This window comes from Salmo trutta, chromosome 26, assembly GCF_901001165.1.
Source record: "Salmo trutta chromosome 26, fSalTru1.1, whole genome shotgun sequence".
Lineage (NCBI taxonomy): Eukaryota > Metazoa > Chordata > Actinopteri > Salmoniformes > Salmonidae > Salmo > Salmo trutta.
Window position 1 is genome coordinate 9593409 of NC_042982.1, and position 25406 is coordinate 9618814.

The following is a 25406-nucleotide window of genomic DNA, read 5'->3' on the forward strand; positions in this document are numbered from 1 at the left end:
TCTCTTCCCTCCTTAGAGGCAAGCCTACTGTTCTGACTTGGTGGTGCACATCTAGCCTATAACCAGTTTTAGAGAAATGTCATCATTGAAAATTGTAATAGCTTTCATTGCCTGCTTATCTGCCCCCATTGTAATAGCTTTCATTGTCTGCTTATGTGCCTCCGTTATTTACCCTACGGTTCAGACTTGGTGTACAGTCAGAATACTGTAAGAACAGCCCCTATTCGGAATTATATCGCTGTCCATTTCAAAAGTGCTGAACAAATAGGTGGCATATAGCCTACATCCGTTTCAGCTTGCTCATGTCTTAATCAAAATGACGGCTTGCCTCTTAACCGCTTATCGTCATATATGCCATAGTTTGTACATCAGCATTGTTATATTGCTTATATAGGTCTATCTCATTGCTATCTTATTAATAATTTTAGGCAATGTTAGAATGATGCATTTCATTGTTTTTCTTACTTTGTGTGTTATAATAAGCTCTGGTGCTTTTCTCCACGAGGAGGGTGGTAAGTTAGACCCAACAACATTATAATACAGTATCCCCTCCTCGTAACCATGGTTGACAGTGACAGTCTCTTCCCATTCAAATAGTTTTGTTCAACAAAATGTTCAGTAATAGACTCATGTAATTCCAGTTCATATTGCGAGGGTTGTTTTGTTTGCACAATGCGCTGTCAGTGCGTCTGTATGTTGTCTACAAAAATGGATCCTTGTGATTGTATTGTCCTTCCTTTTTAGAACACATAAGCCTAATACAATACTTAAAATGGTAGGCTAAGAGCCGAGTCTGGGTCTCTCGCTCTCTCTCTCTCTCTCTCTCTCTCTGTGTGGTGACTTAAAGAAGAGTAAAGTTAAGGCCTCAACATCTTTCTGAATTTTTGTCGCTGTCCATTTCGAAATTGCTGAATGAATAGGCCTACCTCTTCGCAGCTTGTTTGCTTGCACTTGCTTACACTTAGAGCTAAGTGTTAATTATATCAGAACAAACACTGTGAACATAAATTTAATAATGTTTGTGTATGGTTCAAAAGTCAAAACTCATGTCGACATTCACTATTATTGAAGAAGAATGCGGCTCTTATCCATACTTATTGAAGCAAGTCAGCCATAAGCTCCACTCTTGGGACAGCTTGATGTAGACCCTAAAAGTTTGTGGTCGCTGTTTGTAACCGTTATAATGCATTTCATGTATTGTTTAGAGTTGTGTAGTGGCTTTGCTGGCATGCATCTTTAAAAAATTGGTTGTTTGCCCCACCAAGCCCGACATGCTAAAATCACCACTGCTACTCCTAATAATTGTATGCATAAACACAACAACACAAGTACATCCAGGTCAAAGGGACCTAAACATAGTCTTCTTAATCTTAACCCATTAGACTCTATACTGTACCATCATGAACTAGTGAAAATGATATGTAGCCACAGGAAAAACACTAGGATACATCTATTGAGATTAGCATCTATTTGGTTAGCTTTGTTTAACTAATCCTAATGCCAATGAAAACAGAGATTGCACAGTATTGAACTCACTAAACACATTGGCCTTTCTTTGTTTCTTTGGTTAATTTAGGTTAGTGGAGCATTAGCTTCAGGTTAGTTAGGATTCACACAGCGGAAGAACAGCGGCCTCCAAACACCTGTGAGTTATTTATTTTAAACATATCAGATAACTGTGATTTATTGTTCACAGTTACTGTATATCTATTTGACCAAACTTCAAACGTTTCATAATGGTGACTTGCGATCTTTAGATTCAACAACAATCACCATTTTACTGCACATGAATAGGTGCGTTTGTTCAACTGAATTAGCAGGGTCCCCTTGCCAATGTTCAAACGGCACGTATACTTAAAACTGCCTAACACTGTTATGCCTGAGAACCAGTTACCGTAATATCATCATTTGATCTATTTCAGCCCGGGACAAATTGTCAGTGTTGCTTGGATTGGGATGGGAAGCACATGATGATGTGAGCCTCATCCAGACAGTTCTATCTCCCATGGTGATGGCTGTCCAAGTCGCACAGCAACCACTCAAACTAGTCAAACTATTATTTTTCTGACAAACAGAAGAGTAACCCTTTTGGTGAACCCTATGGTGAACGGACGATTGAGAAGCTAGCGCCACAATAGGCAGTTCATAATCAATTTATTTAGCTTATGACTTGCTTGTGATGAACTTCTGTACTGTCTAAAGAATAATTGCTTTGACGCAAGTGACATGATGAATACACTCCAGGTAATATATGATTCTATGATCAGTTTTTTCCTAGTCCATTCCTTACCTCAACAGTAGATCGACCTCACTCCAGATAAGTGCTATACCGTCACCATAATGACCCAACATCACTTAATATTAGTAATGGTAAGGATGGTTGTTCCCTTCCTGTAACATAGCCAGTTGGACAAGTGACATCACAAGTTGGACAGTGTCACAGGCATTCGCAAGTCTGTGTTTTGGACAGGCGTCCCAGTGGACGGCCCAGTTGGTCCCAGTTTAATAATGAGTCTAAACATATAGGCTTCCCGATGGCCTCGGCGAGGACCCTTCTCTGTCAACTCCCTTAGGTCTGGTGGGAAAGACCCTGAGTTATTGAATCAGTTTCATAACAATAAACACAGTGGGGGTGGTGAGCACAAACCTGGCATCCTTTTAATCAGCCACCGGCAATGCCCGGGAGAGAGAGAGGCGCTTCTGTTTCCCCCTCACTTAACGCGAAAGAGAGAGAGCAAGAGAGAGAGAGAGAGAGAGAGAGAGAGAGAGAGAGAGAGAGAGAGCAAGAGAGAGAGAGAGAGAGAGAGCAAGAGAGAGAGAGCAAGAGAGAGAGCAAGAGAGAGAGCAAGAGAGAGAGAGTGAAACAGGATGACGGGTCTAAAATTGAGCTGCATGATTATTCATTCATTGGGGCAGATTAATGAGAGGATACTACACTACGAGAGGGCTTGGCAGGTCTCTTAAACAGGCAACAAACAGAGGGGTCAGCTAAGGTTTATTTGTATTCAACTGAATGCATAAGGCACAGGGAAAGGTCAAAGGGCTAAAGGGATCATGTTGACTGCACCTCCCTGACTCTGGTCTCTGAATAACTTTTACTTTGTATTCTAATGGGAATGCATTCATTCCACAACTGTGATTAAGACATGGGTTCATCAGATAGTTCTGATTGTGAGATGATAAGCATTCAAATAATCAATCAGAGTGCAAAAAAATATCAATCTTAAAAACATGAAATGTACATTATTCTGGTATGTGTAATTTCATCCCCCAAATATATACTTGATTATCCACTGGTTGGGCAGGGGGTCTGGGGGACCAAAAAATGATATTGAAAAAATGTTTTAATGACTAGATTACTAATCTACTCCCTTCCCTGAAAATCCCACCCTCAATAATTAATTGACAGTTCTGAAACTCTACCAACCCTGTGACTCACAAATATCCTGCTCCTCCCTTAACAATCCCACCCACAGTGATAGGTTGACAGTCCAAACTGTTAAAAATGTGGTCAGGATAATGCAAGACAATGAGGAAATGAAATTGGAAATGGGAGTAATAACATTGTTTTACCCACAATTACAGATGTAGCACAATTACAGATGTGAATGTCGATTTATCTTTCAAAAAGTGTTTTTTCTCAATATGGCAGGGTTATCTGGTAGGGCATTGAACAAGAACTGTCAACTTGAAAATGCAAACTAGAGTGTTGCATTTAAATTTGGTCACATAAAAATAATATTACTAACGTATTATGAATTTTATCATTATCATTATAAAATGTGATTTTTTTTGTTGACCAGATATATATATATACATAAATTGCTGCCCTGAATCTGCAATAGAAATAATAATGTTCTGGCAATATGGGTCATTTTTTAACGGTTTGGGTTAGAGCAGGGGTCTCCAACCTACTTCATACCAAAACATTTTTTACCATGCTACTCATATACAGCCTGCATATGTTGTTATTGTGTGGGCCTAACTGGATGAATAGAAACAATGAACAGCACTGCATACTGTAATTGCGTGTTGGTTCTTAAAACCACACAATTTGAACAAAAATCATTTTACTGTAGCCTACCTTATAAATATTTCCATTTTAAGATGAGGAAATAAAAGGGTTTTATATTTGAACAAATATGTAGCCTGCACTTACAGGACTAGGCTACTATAAATTATTCTCCAATTCTTTTAAAATTGTAATTCTGTTTAACAAAAGGCCTTTAAAAACAACACAGTAGGCTACATAGTTGACAACAAATCGTGAAGAAACAGAATAACCATGAAAAGTATGAGGAATAACCAAAGGGTAGTCTCAGCAAGCACATTAAATGTCCATCCTGCTTTCCCTCCTTTCCCCCCCGACAGCGTTTTTTTTGCGCTGTTGTTCGAAGCGCCGTCACATTACAGTGTCACCATGACAATGTTTCAAATGAACTTGTCTCAGCAGCATACATACACATTTGATGCAACGAGAGTAGAAATGGCTTATTTGGTCGATATTACTTACCAAGCCAAGAAGAGCTGTTTTATAGAGATACAAATATCCTGTACTTTTCCCTTATTGTGCATATGCGCATACAGACACAACTACTGAGCATGCAGTTTTCTGGTAGGCTGATGGAAGGGCAGGCTACCCAGAGTCAGAGGCAGCGATACAGCGATGCCAGGCTGCCAGGCTCATCATCGTTCTTACAGGCGAAGTGAAATGATACAATGAATTTGCTTTTGGTGCACGCCACTAAAATGATATGTAAACAACACCCTGAGTGCATCGGAAAATTAAACAACGATACAACAGCACAACAAATGATATATTTAGGCAGGTGCCTTTTCATTTTAAACACCAGTGATTCAACGTGTGCTTTCCAACCGCACTGAACCAAAACAGCGGAGCGGAGCAAAACTTTAGAATGGTCAAAAACCATTCATCTTAAGGCGACGACGGGTGCAAAATGCAATCTGTTAATTATTATATCATATATAAAATGGACATATCTATTGTAATACAGATTAGCTCCAAACATGACTAATCATTGAAAATAACAAATTACCCACTGGATCATGTTCATTTTGAAAGTGGGGATGCAAGCTGCTTCGTTTGCCACATTGCTCAGGCGCCTATACCGCTGGGCACGCGCTGGTTGAATCAACGTTGTTTCAATGTAATTTGTCCACCTATTGTGAAGTGAGGTCAAAGCGGAAAATACATTGAATTAAAAAGTAGTAATCAGTCAGCACTGTTTTCATTTCAACCAGCGTTGTAAACATTGAAATTAGGGTAAAACTTCAACTTAAATACATTGACTTAACCTAACTAACAGGTTGTAATTTCAACATAATCATCAGAACGATGTATACGTTGAAATTCCAATGAAAATTCACCCTATAAATATTTTTCATCCTACTGTATATTCAAAATAGCCTATATTGGGGTGGTTGAGATTGTGTTGAATTTTTTATTTTGATAAGACACATTTTATTTGATCTTGTTTCGATGGTGATAGTAAAATGCTATGTTTGAATCAACGTCATTGTTTCAACGTCATGCCATCAACTTAAATAAAAAGGTACCGTATATTGACATAAAATGTGAAGACACAGTTCAAGGATTCCAGCCTGAACACTGACTCTTACTGAAAATGCAGTTCAGTGTGAATTAGTCCACCATCCAGATGCCATCCTCTATGTACCCTGCTTATGTATGGAAACGAGGTGTGTTTGATTAAGCTGAGCTATCATGCCAACACATTTAGACATTGATCAGCTTCAATATTCATTGGCATAGACTACCTAAATAACATTGAATCGTTGAAAGTTACTCCTCTAACTCAAGTAAAATATGTCTAATCAAATGTGAAATTCGACGTACTTCCAACCATCCCATTATACACGAAGTATACCAAAAATTAGGAACACCTTCCTAATATTGAGCTGCACCCCCTTTTGCCCTCAGAACAACCTCAATTCGTCGGGGCATGAACACTACGAAGTGTCGAAAGCATTCCACAGGGAGGCTGGCCCATGTTGACTCCAATGCTTCCCACAGTTGTGTCAAGTTGGCTGGATGTCCTTTGGGTGGTGGACCATTCTTGATACACACGGGAAACTGTTGAGTGTGAAAAAAAACAGCAGCATTGCAATTCTTGACACAAACCGGTGCGCCTGGCACCTACTAGCATACCCTGTTAAAATATTTTGTCTTGCCCATTCACCTTCTGAATGGCACACATACACAATCCATGTCTCAATTGCCTCAAGACTTAAAAATCCTTCTTTAACTACATTGATTAAGGTGGATTTAACAAGTGACATCAATAAGGGATCATAGCTTTCACCTGGATTCACCTGGTCAGTATATGTCATGGAAAAAGCAGGTGTTCTTAATGTTTTGTATACTCAGTGTATATTGAATTTAAGATGTCAAATATTTTTTGTGTTTCTACGTGGAATTTAAACGTATACATAGTTCTGATGATTATGTTGAAATTAGATCGATGCAAGAACATGTTAGTCGGGTTAAGTCAATATATTTACGTTGAAGTTTTACCCTAATTTCAACATTTACAACGCAGGTTGAAATCAGATGAAAACAGTGCTGGTTGATCACTTTTTTCAAATCCAATGTATTTTCCACATTGATTCCACGGCACAAGACAAATTACGTTGAAACGACGTTGATTCAACCAGTATGTGCCGGGTGGGTAGGTAATGACATTAGATATCTCAAGCTAACAGTTGCGCTGCTGACATAATAACTGGTGGAGTGGAAAAATAACATCTAACCAACATAATACAGATGCTGCCACTCATACATCTAGCTATGAATCACACATATTACTCATCAAAAGAAATGAAAGTCGTAAGATAATCATCTTTAGAGGGATTACTTGCTTCACTGATTCTAAACCCACAGGATGCAGCTGTACACTAGGCCAACACAAGCCAATATCAAGTCCAACTGCCATTGGAAAGAGTTCTTGTGACATCACAACATATACTGTACAAGATGAAACCCTGATGAGGGAAGCATACCTGTCAAAGTGTTGGTATCTATTACATGTATTGTATAGGAGCCATGAGAATGCATGGGTGTTGTTTTCTTAATGTACTGTACCATAACGCAGCAATGCTGTCGACAGAATGTGGATAAGAGTTGAGCGCTTCTTTAGGTTCAACACATTCGAGTTCATATGTTGTTGTGCTCTCCGGGGAATCCTGCTCTTCCAGCTGGTGGAGAGGCCACACTGTGCTGAGTCTCTGGTGTCACACAATGTCCTGTACCGAACTCAACTGAACCAGAGCTAGCTGACTGTCGAAGGGCATCTGTTTTCAAGAGTCCCTGTCACCACTGTTTGGAGTATGTTTGCCAGAGGCCAAACTCAGATGTGAAGACACAGGCACATTGTGTGGCCCCACTGGCCTGGTGATGGCTTTGAAGTGATCTAATGTTCTCCTTTTTGTAACGGTCAACACAACATCTGTTCAAATTAAGAACTGCTCACAGCACGTAGTTTGGTTTTTCACAAGGAAGCAGAGTAGTGCACAACTATGCAAGCCCCACAATGTTCACATTCAAACTATTCATATAGTGACAAATTTGACTTTGCCTTTTTCAGGACTCTGTAAGGTGACTAGGTAACAGGAAGTATATTAAATAATGCTTCATGTTTTCATTCTCAAAATAAGTCATTTAAAAGGCCCACTGCAATCAAAAATGTGGTTTCCTGGTGTTTATATATACTGTAAATAGTTTTTCTATATTTGTACTATTTTCTACATTGTAGAATAATAGTGAAGACATCAAAACTATGAAAAATCACATGGAATCATGTAGCACCCGACACCATCCCACCATCATCCGGTAGCCTACTCTGCATCTCACAAAGACACATCGGTTAGAACCAAAAATCTCAAATTTGGACTCATCAGACCAAAGCACAGATTTCCACTGGTCTAACGTCCATTGCTCGTGTTACTTGGCCCAAGCAAGTCTCTTCTTATTATTGGTGTCCTTTACTAGTTATTTATTTGCAGCAATTCGACCACGAAGGCCTGATTCACGCAGTCTCCTCTGAACTGTTGATGTTGAGATGGGTGTGTTACTTGAACTCTGTGAAGCATTTCTTTTGGCTGCAATTTCTGAGGCTTGTAACTCTAATGAACTTATCCTCTGAAGCAGAGGTAACTCTGGGTCTTCCTTTCTTGTGGCGGTCCTAATAAGAGCTAGTTTCATCAAAGCGCTTTATGGTTTTTGCGACTGCAATTGAAGAAACTTTCAAAGTTCTTCAAATTTTCCAGATTGACTGACCTTCATGTCTTGACGTAATGATTGACTTTTGTTTTTCTTTGTTTATTTGAGCTGTTCTTGCCATAATATGGACTTGGTCTTTTACCAAATAGGACTATCTTCTGTATACCACCCCTACCTTGTCACAACACAACTGATTGGCTCAAACACATTAAGAATGAAAGAAATTACACAAATTAACTTTTAACAAGGCACACTTGTTAATTGAAATGCATTCCAGGTGACTACCTAATGGAGCTGGTTGAGAGAATGCCAAGAGTGTGCAAAGCTGTCATCAAGGCAAAGGGTGGCTACTTTGAAGAATCTCAAATATAAAATATACTTTGATTTGTTTAACACTTTTTTGGTTACTACATGATTCCATGTGATATTTCATAGTTTTGATGTCTTCACTATTATTCTACAATGTAGAAAATAGCAACAAATAAAGAAAAATCCTGGAATGAGTAGGTGTGTCCAAACTTTTGACTGGTACTGTATATACAAGGGCATTCCTTATTTAATAATACTGTGAAATTGTGAAATTGATAATGCCCTTTTAGTGTAGGAGCTGTTTGAAAAGACCACCTGAAATTTCAACCTGTTTAGGTAGGATGGAGTTTTTCTCGCGGGGCAGAAATCTCAGAGACCAATTGGTACACTCTGATTTACCAGCCCAAGATATTCCTGAACAACGCCTATTTGCGCCCATACTGGATGGAAATTACAAGTGTAATGGCTGTGCTCAATGCAATGGCACTTACAAATGTAGATCCTTCAAACACCCCCAAACAGGGAAATCTATCCCAATTAAAGGTGTTATTACGTGTTCCACTAAGTCAGTTATTTACCTTATAACTTGTCCCTGTGGTAAAAATTATGTGGGTAAAACAAAGCGTGAATTAAAAGTACGTATCTCAGAGCACCGTAGCACCATTAGGTGCAAAAACCTGACTTACCCAGTTGCGGCCCACTTTTTGGAGGCAGGCCATTCGATTTCGTCTCTGCGTTATATTGGCATCGAACATGTCACCCTCCCGAGGAGAGGGGGTGACCTTGATAATTTATTGTTAAAACGAGAGGCTGCCTGGATCTTTAATTTAAAGACACTTGCTCCCTTCGGTCTCAACATAGACTTTGATCTGAAGCCATTCTTGTGATTATTGTGATTTTGCCATTGTAATTGTTTGTTAGATACTTTTTAGACTACAAATGCTATGATCATATGTTATCCATTTGTTTGTCTTTTTGTATGTTCCTTGTATACCATTTTCTTAATATTTCAGTTAACCAATGATATTAGGCCATACTTGGCCATGATTACAAACACCTGTGTGTCTCTTGACACTATATAAATGACTCATCTCTCAGTGTTTGTGATGATACCCTGATGAAGACAGCTTAGCTGTCGAAACGTTGGTTATTAAAATTTTTGCATCTGAGCTCTTAGAGTGTGCGGCTTTCCTTTATTTTCTAGTGTTCTGCTCCGCTAGCCAGCACCTCGCCTTTATAGGTGTGCGTTTCTTTTTTCTAGGATGGAGTTTTGGCCTGCCTGGTGACATCACCAGGGGGTAAATTAGTTAATAGACTAATAAGAAAGAGAGTTCCAAACCTCTCTACCAATAACAGATAGTTTTCAGTTTTCCCTCCCCACTCAGACCACTCTCAGACAGTCATAGCAAAATTCTTGCTTTTGAAATTGCTCTTTGCCAAGAAGCTATTTCTGTTAAAAAAAATCTTAATTTTAATTGAAAACAATTACAGTAAGGTACTTAATTGTTATTCAGAATTGTTTTCATATTTTATTGTTTTAAAGATAGTGATAGTCGGAAATGTAGGTTAAAGGGGAGACAGATACAGAGAGGAAGGACAGAGACGGGACTTGTACCCACATCGCCAATGGTATATGGTTTAGAGTCCTGGGGGGCTAGCCACTAGGCCAGACTCCGGCACAAATGCATTCCTTTCTTAACGTATAGGTGATGACAGAGACGTATCACATCTAGTCTAACTGGATACCAGAGCTGACAAGGAATATATTTCAAATGTTAGGCTACCCTTTTTTACATGCATGATTATGCATCCTTTTGATTACTGATAACTAGGTGTTTGGATACCTCCTACATCCTGCCAGCTGTGCTTGTATTTGGATGTACACTAGCTGGAACTGAAAAATGCACTCATAAGAGAGATTGTTGAAAATGTACATTACACAGCCAAACAAAACCACAAGCATGATAACAGAGTCATGACCAAAATATAAGTAGCAAAACCAGCAATCCAAACCCAGTACGGTGGGCAAGAGATAGTTATCACGCTTGATATATGATAATCATAATTATCGTCACTCACTCTGACCGTACTGTCTTTAAGTATGAGTTGTTGACTGGCATAAGACCAAAGCTTTGTGTGTGTATGTGTATGTGTGAATATATGTGTGTTTGAAATTTCTATCAAAGATGAGGTGGTTGGTGAAAATATCAAGATAAGAAGTGCCCCAACCCAACCAGGAGCAAGAAAATTCAATTTAGCGAGGAACAGGGAGAGGGAGATGGATAAGAGGCGCTAAGACCAAGTCAGGGACACATTCATTACCCAGCCAGTCTCTACTCTTCTGACAAAAACAACGCCCCGCTCTACTTTACAGAGGCTGGCTTTGATCATGGTCTCATCTGTTTCTTTCTGTTTCATCTGACTAACGGATCATCTGAAACGTGGGCTCAATAGGGTCAGCATAAGTGTTTCATGTGCATGAGATCCTGTTTATCTGTTAGAAGATCGCAGAAAGCAATGTGCTTGCTGCTCAATAGACACTTTGGTTTCAGTTCCTATTTCATCGATGTAAAGCAGCTCAGAATGGGAGTTGGAGGCATGACCACACAGTAGATCATTACAGCTTTGCTAACCATAGGGGTAGTCTAGGTGTCAGGGCAGTTATCACCGTCTAGACTATGTGGTGTGCTCAGTCGTCAACATGCACTTAGCCCCCTAATTAGGATTATGTCAGGATTTTGTTTTGGTAAAGGTGTTAAGAGCAAACAGTAACATCTCCTATGCAGAGCACACACACACAAGCACACAAACTTACTTCACCATTGTCGCAATTTGTCTCTCCTAGGCTACTACAGTACCTACGAAACAGAATTAATTTGAATGCAGGGAAACCGAAATCTGTCTTACCCAATTTCTACCAGCATGTCACCTTTGCAACTAGAGGTCGACGAAACTCTAGATCACCTTTACTCCACACACAGAAACGCATACAAAGCTCCCCCTTGTCCTCTATTTGCAAATGGTTAAAAGGAAAAACTCAAACAGGAAGTACGGTCCCAGCTCAATACGGAAGAGGTCAGATGTAGCGGAAGCTAAGCTACAGGAGTAACACTGCTCCATACCTCTGTAAGTTATTTATTTGATCATATCAAATATAACTGTGATTTATTGTTCACAGTTATATCTATTTGACCAACCTTCATACGTCCATAATGGTGACTTGTGATTTAAATATGCTGACCCTCAACACGGGGACCCCTCAGGTGTGTGTGCTTAGTCCCCTCCTGTACTCCCTACTCACCCACGACTGCATGGCCGCGCTAGACTCCAACAGCATCATTAAGTTTGCTGACGACGCGATGGTGGTAGGCCTGATCACAGGCGACGATGAGACAGCCTACAGGGAGAAGGACAACAACATCTCCCTCAACGTCAGGAAGACAAAGGAGCTGATCATGGACTACAGGAAACGGAGGGCCGAGCACGCCCACATTCACATCAACGGGGCTGTAGTGGAGCAGGCCGAGAGCTTCAAGTTCCACAGATTTCACATCACTAAGGATCTATCATGGTCCACACAAACCAACACAGTTGTCAAGAAGGCACGACAACACCTCTTCCCCCTTAGGAGGTTGAAAAGATTTGGCATGGGACCTCAGATCCTCAAAAGGTTATACAGCTGCACCATTAAGGGCATTTAGACTGGCTGCATCACCGCTTGGTATGACAACTGGTTGGCATCCGACCACAAGGTGCTACAGAGGGTAGTGTGTACGGCCCGAGCTCCCTGCCATCCATGACCTCTATACCAGGCGGTGTCAGAGGAAAGCCCTAAAAATTGTCAAAGACTCCAGCCACCGAAGTCATAGATGCTTCTCTCTGCTACCACACGACAAACAGTACTGTTGCACCAAGTCTGGAACCAACAGGAGCCTAAACAGCTTTTACCCCCAAGCCATAAGACTGCTAAACAGTTAGCTAAATAGTTAATCAAATCGGCATTGTATCTGCATTGACCCTTTTTGCACAAACATTTTTTACTCATCACATACACTGCTGCTACTGTTTATTATCTATCCTGTTGTCTAGTGACATTACTTTCATTAATCTGATGACTGTTATTGATTTAATCAACTAAATATGTTTAATTGTTACCCAATTAAATTAATCATCTAACAATTAACTCATTAGGATTTGGGGCACCACGGAAGAGGTTGTTTAAAGAGTTAACATCTCCCAAATTAAACTCTAAAGTTCTTTACCTATCACATCCATAAAACAGTCAATGTATTAATCATTACCTCTTATCATATCATCATTCTGAACAGTCGTAACCTCATGCATCTGCAAAAAACCCAACCTTACTCATGATGCAGTACTACACAAATTAGTTTAATTATTTATTTACTAGATAACTAAATAATAACAGAGTAAACATACACCCCTTACTTGAGACAAATGTCCCTAGCGGAGTGATAAAATATGGCGGCTTGTACACAATGAATGAAAAAGGGTGGGGAAGAGAGAGAGAAAAAGGGACACTAATCGTGGATACATTTTAGAACTATTCTCACATTAATCATATACTTTGCACATGAACTGCTGCCCGTTTGGAATAAGAAATCATGAATGTATTTACGTGTGAGTGCCTTGTTTGCCATTTATCTCTGGTGGAACCAGGCCTTCTTAGGAAGGATGTGGGTTGGCCTTTCAGCGGCACGCTTGTAAAGCTCTGATTGTCCGGAAGGGTCCGGACCCGTCTCTTCTACTGTTGTTCACTCTGGAAGATAGCCAGCTGTGAGATAGCCAGCCGTGTCGACGGTTCCCATTGGTGATGAGAGTAGTAGGATAGTCTCACTTAGATTCGCTTTTCTCGATATCTGACTTAGAACAGCTAATCAGCCGTACCAGTGATTGTCTGGGAGGTGAGCTTCTCGCCTACACCTCGTGTTGATCATTCAGGGATCAGGATTCAGACCACTTCACATGCACAGCTACAACCTGGCAATGTTCTGATCTAAAGGAAGGTGAGTTTATTTCTAGTGATGCACCGATATTTCATGTTTGGCCGATACTAATATCCAATATTTTCCTTGGCCCCCCAAAAAAACGATACCGATAATCGATATTTAAAACTTTTGCGGCCTTTTAAGCATTCTAGTACAGTTAAATAGTTAACACACACATGGACACAGCTGTCTAAGGCACTGCATCTCAGTGCAAGAGGCGTCACTACAGTCCCTGGTACGAATCCAGGCTGTAACACATCCGGCTGTGATTGGGAGTCCCACAGGGCAGCACACAACTGGCCCAGCATTGTCTGGGCCATCATTGTAAATAAGAATTTGTTCTTAACTGACTTGCCAAGTTAAAAAAAGGTTACACACACACACACACACACACACACACACATGTACCCATTACCAGTAAAACATAATCAAAATCTATTTCTTTCACTTACTTGCTGGGCTGTTTCGTTGTTCATTTGTTCAGTCGTTTCATTCTCAACCAGGACTTCTATGGAACGCCGTTGGGTCTTTGCGTGTCAAAAAAGATATACGTCAAATAACATTATTTGACGTGTCAAATAACACGACATAATCTGTTTCAGTAGCTATAGTTAGCTAGCTAACTATATAGCTAGGTGTCATCATCTAAAATAACCCTTATTTATAAGACAATTCTTATTTGATAAATGGTGGTCGGACCCATTTATGTGAAGCTAGACACAATAAGGATTAGGTACAATAGTCAAATCATCAAATCAAATCAAAACACATAACCCGGTCTGGTCGAGCCTCAGTAGACTGATGAAGCTAGCTGGCTGCTTATAATGTTAGCTTTGGGCAACTGGGTTAAGTAGCTGGCTAGCTATTTATTTTCATGAACTGAAGTTCAATTTCAATAGGCGAACAACAAGTGGCAACCTAGCTAACATTTACTCACAATGATTCCTAAATCATTGCTAAGCATAATGAAAATGACTGCAGTTTCTACTGGTCATTGTTTTCAGGCTGGTTGTATTGGTGCTAGCTAGGTACCAAGCTAAAGCTAGCTACCCCAGAAGTTGTGATTGAACAAATGATGCTTTATTACCAACGCGGTATTGTAAAACACATCGTTCGTGGCCGGTGTTTGCAGACTTTCTTTGTACAGCTCTGACAGTGCTACTGTATCTTTTTTGACGCACAAAGACCCAAACGGCATTCCATAGTATGTATGTCATGAAGCTAATAGCAGTGACGCTATTACTGTGTAACTCCGGTAGGGCAACATCTGAAAAATTGCACACTTGGTAGTGTGTACCAGTGCTCGACCAGTCGGCGAAAGCCAACATCACCCACGACAGACAACGGTTGATTGTCAAGGGCAATGAATTCCATTATCTTGGCTTTAATGGATTTCGCCTTTGAGTTGTCTCACTGAAAATGTCTTACTCTTTCCATTGACTGCCCGACTCGTTGACTGCTCGATCCACACAGCAGACATTGTGGGCTAGGTTAGGAATGCTGTGTAGCACGTGTAGCGCAACATTTTATGTGGCATTATTACGTCATGTACCTACGTTATATAGGTATGCACGGTAGCTTTGACATCGGTTTTTAACAACGGTGTTAAACTAAACATCGGGCCGATACCGACGTTGGCATTTTCAGCTAATATTGGCCGATTTCGATATGTTCTCCAATATATCGTGCATCCCTATTTATTTCTTCAGCTCGTGTTGAGATTTAAAGTTCCAAACATTTCAAACGTGTAGCTCATGTTTCCTGGTCTCTGAGATTCAGCGTTTAAACCACTTTAGATGTGGGCTGCAACTCCTCGTCTTTCCTGGTCCGATGTTAATCTCTGTGTGCAATCCTTTTATGCACTCTGGCCAAAGGGGACGGTTCCGTCAGTCTGACACTATCTCCCACCGCACTCGAGGCATGGCTACTTACTATGCACAGTTTATAGGAGATAGATGTTCTTAAACCTACTAAAATCACATTCCTATGTTAACTAAAATACTTTCATCATTTTTCATATTTCATATACAACATTAAGGGTGGAGACTTCATACCTGTAGTGTAAATACTTTTCAAGTTGCAGTATTTCCTTCATAACCTTTTTAATGACATCACAAAATAAAAAACAATATGACATTAGTTTTCTTAAGCTCCCCACTTACCATTCCCTACATTCTTATGTTAGAATTATTGTTCAAGTATCCACATTTGAACGTGTTATAGTTTCGGCGGGAAAAGTCTGTTAACAAAGATAGTCTTCTGGTGGATTTTACTGAAGGTGGAGAAAGAGCTCCCTTCTCCTGCAATTTATAACAGGGTGTGAACTGTCAAACTGGCCCAGTTCCCTCCTCGCCTCTTCTGTGGGTGAGAGAATGTCTGGTTATTGTCAACCATTGCCATGCTGATCTGACCTGTGATCCTCACAGGACAGTCATGACAATATCTACCTCAATTACCTCGTACCCCTGCACCTCGGTACTGGTACCCCATGTATATAGCCAAGTTATCATTACTCATTGTGTATTTATTATTACATTTTATTACTTTTCTATAATTTCTCTATTTTCTTTCTCTCTGCATTGTTGGGAAGGGCCAGTGTAATCATTTCACTGTTAGTCTACACCTGTTGTTGACAAAGCATGTGACAAATAACATTTGATTTAATTTGAATGCTGACCTGTATTTGGCTGGTGGCAATCTGTTCTTTCATACCATGACAAAGTCAATTTAAACTGACTGACACATTGTGGAGGTCAACTACCTAAACTAGCTTCAGTATCCCATTCGACAGACATTATGATGTGAAATACTGTACTGTCCATGAGATGAAGGGCAAGGTCAGCTGCCATCGGCCTTGGCCTCCACGTCTGCACTGCAAACCATTGCAGCACACAGTGTCCTTAGCTCCCTGCATCACACCTGTGACTTATACAGCCAGTGACTGATGTGGGGGAGACCAGCCCATGTACGGTGTCTGCCGCAGCAACCTTCACTTGGCCCTAAGCAAAGAGCAGGTATTTAATCCTGGCCTAGCAGGCTGCTCATTTCATGCTCAGCTGGAGAGCCAACTTCGGGTCTCTATAAAGCCCAGGGCAGGCGTCCTGCAGGGGAAATTAATGACTTCAATAAAAGTGCCACATTTTCCACTCAAAATCCCACCAGAGGGTTTTATTGACTGAGCCTTAATTTGGCCCAATCAGCTTGTTGCACCGGAAATGAATGAGTGTTGGACAGTGGCCACACTGACCTGTCGACCCTTTCGAGGTTCCTACAAGACAACTGATGTATCACCCTCTCCTCTCCCTCCGAGGTAGGATGCTGAAGTATCAGTCACCTCCAGGGATACACTGGGGCATTCAAGTTGCCACAGATAAACAAGGTCTGGGGGAGTTTTGTAAACACCAGCACTTTATGACAGTCTGTTTTATTTCTGAGTCTGAATTCAGGCTTAGAAATACTCCAGGAAGCTTTGTGCAGAGTCCCAGAGCCAAAGTCCCACTAGTCACTGTTATCCGCCTGCTGGTTGACAGGCTTGAAGTGGCAGCAGACCCAGAGTACACAGTGGAAGAATGCCACTGACACTTCCTAAACAAAAAAACAGCTGCCCTGCCAGAGGAAATACACGGTGCTACAAGGTGAATGCCAGAGTGCAAATAGATCACTTCAATGAAGAGAGGTCTGGCTCTGGGTGGAGGAGGTATGGGTGCCGCTGGGATTTGTCAGTCCCTGTGTGACTTCCTGTTCTGTCAAACTTAGTTTAGTTTACTTGATTAGTACTATTCTGGGGGAAACACGCAGCTTGCCATGAGGTCATAAAAGGTCAAACCAAACTAAATGATTGCAGATCAAAGCTCTAATTCATACTGTTTGTGTGAAGACAGTCTTTTCTCATAATGCTGGTGACCAGTATTGTGAATGAAACCTAATGAGACAGGACCATAATACACAGACTATGGTTCCGTTGTGGGTTGACGAGCATGGTGCTCCCTAGTTTGTGTGTGTGTGTGTGTGTGTGTGTGTGTGTGTGTGTGTGTGTGTGTGTGTGTGTGTGTGTGTGTGTGTGTGTGTGTGTGTGTGTGTGTGTGTGTGTGTGTGTGTGTGTGTTAGTAACAAGCTATGTGATCCCCATGGGAGCTCAGAAGCAGAATGAGATTTTATTACCAAATGCGGGACGGGTACCCAAATTCACCATACATTACTTAATTAATGGTCAAGAAAACAAGTCCCCAACAAGCTTTCCTCTGTCCTCACAGTGTTAAAATAGGGGTGAGAAAGGGCACATTTTTTACTGCTTAAAAGAAGGCAAGAGGCCTAGCCCACCATAAAGGTTTTCTGGGAAGTGTAAAGGAATCTGAGGCAGTACTAACTCAAATTGGCATGTTTTGTTCTGTGTGTTTTTCCCATCTGTTGTTTTAAACACCACTCCAAGTCAGGAAATCCTCCAGTTTACAAGCAGCGTTCACCCTGCCAGTGAAAATGAAATAAAAACAACCTCTGACAGGAAGGATAGCCCTCGACTCTACAGAAATGGTCTCTAAATTCGATTTAGTATATTTCAACCATTATTTTTTCACCTAAACTCAACCAACCATTTTGCTATGCCAATCCAATGGCCCTCACATTCAAAATACAAATCATCATGTATGTCACAACAGCGCTCATGGATAAAGTACCCTGGAGCTATGACTGCACTTTCCAAATACAGAAGAAGACATCTTCCTCTTCTAACCCCAAGGCTTTCTTCCTATATGATATTTCATCCACATGCACTTACATTTTCAGAGCGCTGAGTAATCGAAGGCCTGCAGATTAGGCAAAGTGCTGGTAGCAGGTGCAGACAGAGTGCAGACCACTCAGAGGCTTATATTCCCTCTGTGATGTCTGTGTGAAAGTGCTGACAAGTGCTTGACTGACCTTCATGCCTTAAAGTAATGATGGACTGTCATTTCTCTTTGCTTATTTGAGCTGTTCTTGCCATAATATGGTCTTGGTCTTTTACCAAATAGGGCCATCTTCTGTATAGCACACCTACCTTGTCACAACACAACCGATTGGCTCAAACGCATTAAGAAGGAAAGAAATTCCACAAATTAACTTTTAACAAGGCACACCTGTTAATTAAAATGCATTCCAGGTGACTACCTCATGAAGCTGGTTGAGAGAATGCCAAGAGTGTGCAAAGCTGTCATCAAGGCAAAGGGTGGCTACTTTGAAGAATATCAAATATAAAATACATTTTGATTTCTTTAACACTTTTTTGGTTAATACATGATTCATATGTGTTATTTCATAGTTTTGATGTCTTCAATATTATTCTACAATGTAGAAAATTGTACAAATAAAGAAAAACCTTGAGTAGGTGTGTCCAAACTTTTGACTGGCACTGCATATACAAACAATATACAGTGCATTCAGAAAGTATTCAGACCCCTTGACTTTTTCCACATTTTGTTACGTTACTGCCTTATTCTAAAATTGATTTAAAAAAAAAATCCTTATCAATCTACACACAATACCCCATAATGACAAAGCGAAAACAGGATTTTAAAATGTTTTGCAAATGTATTAAAAATAAAAAACAGAAATAGCTTATTTACATAAGTGTTCAGACCCTTTGTAATGACACTCGAAATTGATCTCAGGTGCATCGATCATTGAACATCCTTGAGATGTTTCTACAACTTGATTGGAGTCTACCTGTGGTAAATTCAATTCATTGGACATGATTTGGAAAGGCACACACCTGTCTATATAAGGTCCCACAGTTGCCAGTGCATGTCAAAGCAAAAACCAAGCCATGAGGTCGAAGGAATTGTCCGTAGAGCGCCGAGACATGATTGTGTTGAGGCACAGATCTGGGGAAGGGTACCAAAAAATGTCTGCAGCATTGAAGGTCACCAAGAACACAGTGGCCTCCATCATTCTTAAATGGAAGAAGTCTGGAACCACCAAAACTTCCTAGAGCTGGTCGTCAGGCCAAACTGAGCAATCGGGTAAGAAGGGCCTTGGTCAGGGAGGTGACCAAGAAACCGATGACCGCTCTGACAGAGCACAGTTCCTCTGTGGAGATCGGAGAACCTTCCAGAAGGACAACCATCTCTGCAGCACTCCACCAATAAATCTCATAGCAACAACTAGGACGGGTTGCTAATATGGCTAGGATTGTGCCTTTGGCTTCTGGACAATGAAAGAAAGTTGATATGAAAACCAATAGAACAGTAGAGAAATTCTGGTTAATGGCATGAGGAAGTCTTTATAAAATAATTGCCTCGAAGTTTCTATAGGTTTAATTTCCATTAGGCTACTTTGAAGCAAAGTAAGACATGCCTCATTATTTGAAGTAAAGTAAATCGTTCAGGTTTCATACAATTATACTGCCGGTTGCTAGATCGAATCCCCGAGCTGACAAGGTAAAAATCTGTCCTTCTGCCCCTGAGCAAGGCAGTTAACCCACTGTTCCCCGGGCACCAATGACGTGGATGTCGATTAAGGCAGGCCCCCGCACCTCTCATTCAGAGGGTTTGGGTTAAATGCGGAAGACACATTTCAGTTGAATGCCTTCAGTTGTACAACTGACTAGGTATCCACCTTTCCTTTCCTCAAGCTCACGTTGTAAAATGGTGGTTGACGCGCTGATAGCCTGCCTAACGTTGACTATACACTCGAATGGCGAATGGGAGGTGTGCTTGAATTACAAGTAGCTCTTTTTAATCCTGGCCATCAAAACAGTTTCCAACACAAGATTGCATTTAGAATAGTTATTTGTTGCGCAATGTACAATGACTGGGCTTATAAAAGCACGTTTCACTCCAGTACCAGCTTTTTCAGAAGGTACTCTCGTGCTGTCTGGCAGGTGATAGGCTATTCCTCTCAAACTAGGCTCTGTATGTATGCTGTATGTCGTGCGCGTGTGATGAATAAGATACATGACGACTAACTAAAATACAATTTAGTGGCCAATTTAATGACACTAAATTATGCAAATTAACCTATAAACCGATAAGCATGACCGGTCAAATGTATTTTCGGGCCGATTAACAGTTAACCATTAACATCCCTAATCCCAATGTTAATTGAATCAGTTCAGCATGAATTACTTTTCTAAACTGAGCGAGCTGAAATGGAACTGACCCCTACCAAGGTGCTAAACCCGGGATGTCAGAAACAGCAGCAAAGATCATCAAGACAGAAAACAAAGTGAAACCTTTTAACTTCTCTAATATGAAAAATCAGACTTAAAAATGTCAAATATGGCATGGTATTGGTCACTGCTGCCATAAAGCAAAAATGCACCTCAACCAGATGGGCATAAGGAGGCTAGTCCTTTGATATTTGAATAAAGACATATTTGCTTGGTTGCCTTACCAATATAACACAAATAAGCACAGGAGACGTGAATAGATGGATTGTTGCAATGCAAATTTCAGTTAGCTTTATGAGGGAACAGCAAATATAGGGACATGAGCTCATAGTTAGGATGCCAAGTAGGCATGTGGATTAAAAGGTTTCAATGCATCATCATTAAACTGAAAATCCAACTTCTTCCACAAGAGAGCTAAAAACATGTCAAAAGCCTTTTCATGGCATATTCTCAGTGAAACGTCTACCTCAGTGACTTGCACAGCAAATTAGAGACTACAGTCCAATGACAACACCTTAGCAAGCAATCCAGCTCTACCTGGAAAACAGTATCCAATTAGACCAAGCTGTCGTTGGGCCGGCTGAGGCTCCCCGCTCGTTATTGGGCGATAACCACTTCCCCTGTCAGGCTATTAAAGATGCACTGTGCAGAAATCGCTCCGCCATTTCCTGGTTGCTAAAATTCTAATAGTTCGCTTAATTTCAGTTTATGTGACTAAACAAGTAAGTATAGTGTATAGTAGAATCATTGTACCATCTAAACCGCTGTGAAATATATTTTCCATAACTACAAATATTGGTGTACAAAATCTGGTGTACAAAACCTAAAGTAAAAAATGCAAAAAATAAACTTAAGAACGGGAAACCTAGAAATAGCGCACATAGAAAATATCTACCACTTCTTAGTCTTGCTTTCAACGAGAATGACAGATCTATAAACATTTCTATGTGAAATTGGTTGGGTCGCCCAAAAAGTTATCAATTGCAGCTTTAAGTGTCCATGCTTATTACACGTCCCCTGTGTGAGACTGTGAGCAATTACGTGGCGCTAGCTCGGCTAGATTAAACGTGTGAGCGCTTCCCCCTTCAGTGACCCTGGATACTGAGGACCCAGCCCCAGAGAGACAGGCACGCAAGCTGGCATGCAGAGGCAGGAGGACTAGCTACTGAACCCTCATGAGTGGTTGACCTGGAAGAGATCATCCATCAGCCATTGTGTGTGGACATGATTTAATATGATGCCATGAAAATGCAGTCAATGAGACAGTAAAACCCTCCATAGCTCCCGTTCAGTGGGTTCAGTACACTACAGTAGGTACGGTGGTGTCAACATGCAACCCAATACACATTGAGTGTATAAGAAGGGTACTGTACATTAAAGGGATAGCATTTTTACATATTTAGACATTTGTTTCCAATCTATGGACAAGGAGTGACTGCAACATTAATCCCACAATGCTCATGTTGCTAATTGATTTCAGTGTGGATTGCAGTCATTCGTTGTCCATATACCACTTTCAAGTTAAGGAAACAAATTTAAAAATTAGCAAAACTGCTGATCTATCCTTGTGGTTTGAAAGGCTGCACTCGATTAAACAAGGTAAACGAGGTAAAGGAGGTATTTTGGAGAGGTATTTTGGAGAGTATTAGTGGCGTGTATTCATGTATTACCAGGGAAGCCAGGCTTTCCCACAAAATTGACCAAGATAAAAGAAAAAACATAAAATAATTGATTGTTCGTCTCTCTGTGTTTCAAAATTGTCCTTCAATTCGCAAGGTGCTGAATTTATTCCACTGGAGAAAGCATCCGAGTGAGCGAAACAGTGCCCCTTTGTCTCTCTATGTGTATCTATTTGATGCTGTCCGGTCAAAAGGAGTATGATATTGTTGCCGCCCATAGCATTGAATGCAAGGGAAGCCAGCGAGCATTTGGCCTCTCTTGATAAGCCAATCAGCATTCAGCTAAATAGAGTGAGCTCAACTGTGAATGGTCCTGGCGCTGTCACGTCCTGACCAGTGAAAAGGGTCATTTTCATTTTCCATGTGTGGCCGAGTATGGTTTCCAATCAGAGGCAGGTGTCTTTGGTTGTCTCTGATTGGAAGCCATACTTAGGCAGCCTGTTTTCCTTTGGGTTTTGTGGGTGGTTATTTTTCGTTTAGTTATTGTAACCTGACGGAACTGTTGGTCGTTTTTGTTATTTTGTGAATGTTACTCTTTAAACATTTAACCTAACTCCTAAACTTAACCCTAACCCCTAGCATAGCTAACGTTAGCCAGCTAGCTAAGTCTAGGCACCTAGATAGAAATTGTCACATACCATATGTTTTTAGCAAATTTGTAACATATACAGTCGTGGCCAAAAGTTTTCAGAATGACACAAATATTAATTTTCACGAAGTTTGCTTTGTGTCTTTAGATATTTTTGTCAGATGTTACTATGGAATACTGAAGTATAATTACAAGCATTTCCTACGTGTCAAAGGCTTTTATTGACAATCACATGAAGTTGAGGCAAAGAGTCAATATTTGCAGTGTTGACCCTTCTTTTTCAAGACCTCTGCAATCTGCTCTGGCATGCTGTCAATTAACTTCTGGGCCACATCCTGACTGATGGCAGCCCATTCTTGCATAATCAATGCTTGGAGTTTGTCAGAATTTGTGGGTTTTTGTTTGTCCACCCGCCTCTTGAGGATTGACCACAAGTTCTCAATGGGATTAAGGTCTGGGGATTTTCCTGGCCATGGACCCAAAATATAAATGTTTTGTTCCCCGAGCCACTTAGTTATCACTTTTGCCTTATGGCAAGGTGCTCCATCATGCTGGAAAAGGCATTGTTCGTCACCAAACTGTTCCTGGATGGTTGGGAGAAGTTGCTCTCGAAGGATGTGTTGGTACCATTCTTTATTCATGGCTGTGTTCTTAGGCAAAACTGTGAGTGAGCCCACTCCCTTGGCTGAGAAGCAACCCCACACATGAATGGTCTGAGGATGTTTTACTGTTGGCATGACACAGGACTGATGGTAGCACTCACCTTGTCTTCTCCGGACAATCTTTTTTTCCGGATGCCCCAAACAATCACAAAGGTTATTCATCAGAGAAAATTACTTTACCCCACTCAGCAGTTCAATCCCTGTACCTTTTGCAGAATATCAGTCTGTCGCTGATGTTTTTCCTGGAGAGAAGTGGCTTCTTTGCTGCCCTTCTTGACACCAGGCCATCCTCCAAAAGTCTTCGCCTCACTGTGCGTGCAGATGCACTCACACCTGCCTGCTGCCATTCCTGAGCAAGCTCTGCACTGGTGGTGCCCCAATCCCGCAGCTGAATCAACTTTAGGAGACGGTCCTGGCGCTTGCTGCTCTTTCTTGGGCGCCCTGAAGCCTTCTTCACAACAATTGAACCGCTCTCCTTGAAGTTCTTGATGATCCGATAAATGGTTGATTTAGGTGCAATCTTACAGGCAGCAATATCCTTGCCTGTGAAGCCCTTTTTGTGCAAAGCAATGATGATGGCACATGTTTTCTTGCAGGTAACCATGATTGACAGAGGAAGAACAATGATTCCAAGCACCACCCTCCTTTTGAAGCTTCCAGTCTGTCATTCAAACTCAATCAGCATGACAGAGTGATATCCAGCCTTGTCCTCGTCAACACTCACACCTGTGTTAAGGAGAGAATCACTGACATGATGTCAGCTGGTCCTTTTGTGGCAGGGCTGAAATGCAGTGGAAATGTTTTTGGGGGATTCAGTTCATTTGCATGGCAGAGGGACTTTGCAATTAATTGCAATTCATCTGATCACTCTTCATAACATTCTGGAGTATATGCAAATTGCCATCATACAAACTGAGGTAGCAGACATTGTGAAAATTAATATTGGTGTCATTCTCAAAACTTTTGGCCATGACTGTAGTATGTTTTTGCACATTTGTAACATATTGTACATGTAACAAATTCGTAACATATATTATGAATTGGCATTCGTAACATATCATGTGAAATGGGTGATGGACATCCACAAATTAATACATACCATATGAAATGAAACAAACCATACTAAATCTATTGTCACAGATTTACGTACAGAATAATACAAAATGCCCTGAGACCAGGTTGCAGCCAGCTTCATGTAACTGTATGCTTTGTGGACACCACCAGACAGATGTTGCTCTCCGGTTTTGTGATGAAACAAAGGTGTGGTTGAATTTATTCTGACACTGTGTCTTCTTATTGTCTCTGCCTTAGGCCTGTGTATCAAGGTGGCAACTTGCAAGGCTTATGAACTAACAGGTTCTAGAGCAAACAAAACAATTATCACAACACATAGGTTGTAATATGGCTTTTTTTCTGCCTTGGCTTACCCACTGATTTTACACACACACCACTACTGGAGAGTAAACACATCTACAGGTCTAGAATGTTTTAAGAAATGGCTTACAAAAGCAAGGGAAGTGAGCAGTCGCAGTTAATTGCAGCGGTTTGGCAAGAAAACACTGTCTAAAAGACAGGGTAAATAATTCCAGAGCTTTTAGCAAACCACATTGTCATATGTGAGTCTTAAAGGTCAGCAGCTCAAACAGTTAAAGGGTGATCGTTCCTACTGGTTCAGAAATGGGGATTAGTTGAATACAAAACAGATAGTCTTTAAAGGGTGAGATTATGCTGTAAATACTACAACCATTAATGCAGCCAAT

At 40.8% G+C, this 25406-nt stretch overlaps 1 protein-coding gene across 1 annotated transcript in view; it reads right to left on the reverse strand.

Annotated features, from left to right (window-relative positions):
• LOC115163048 (G-protein coupled receptor 4-like) overlaps positions 1–25406 on the reverse strand; it is a 40635-nt gene that overhangs the window by 14383 nt on the left and 846 nt on the right. The window lies entirely within an intron of this gene.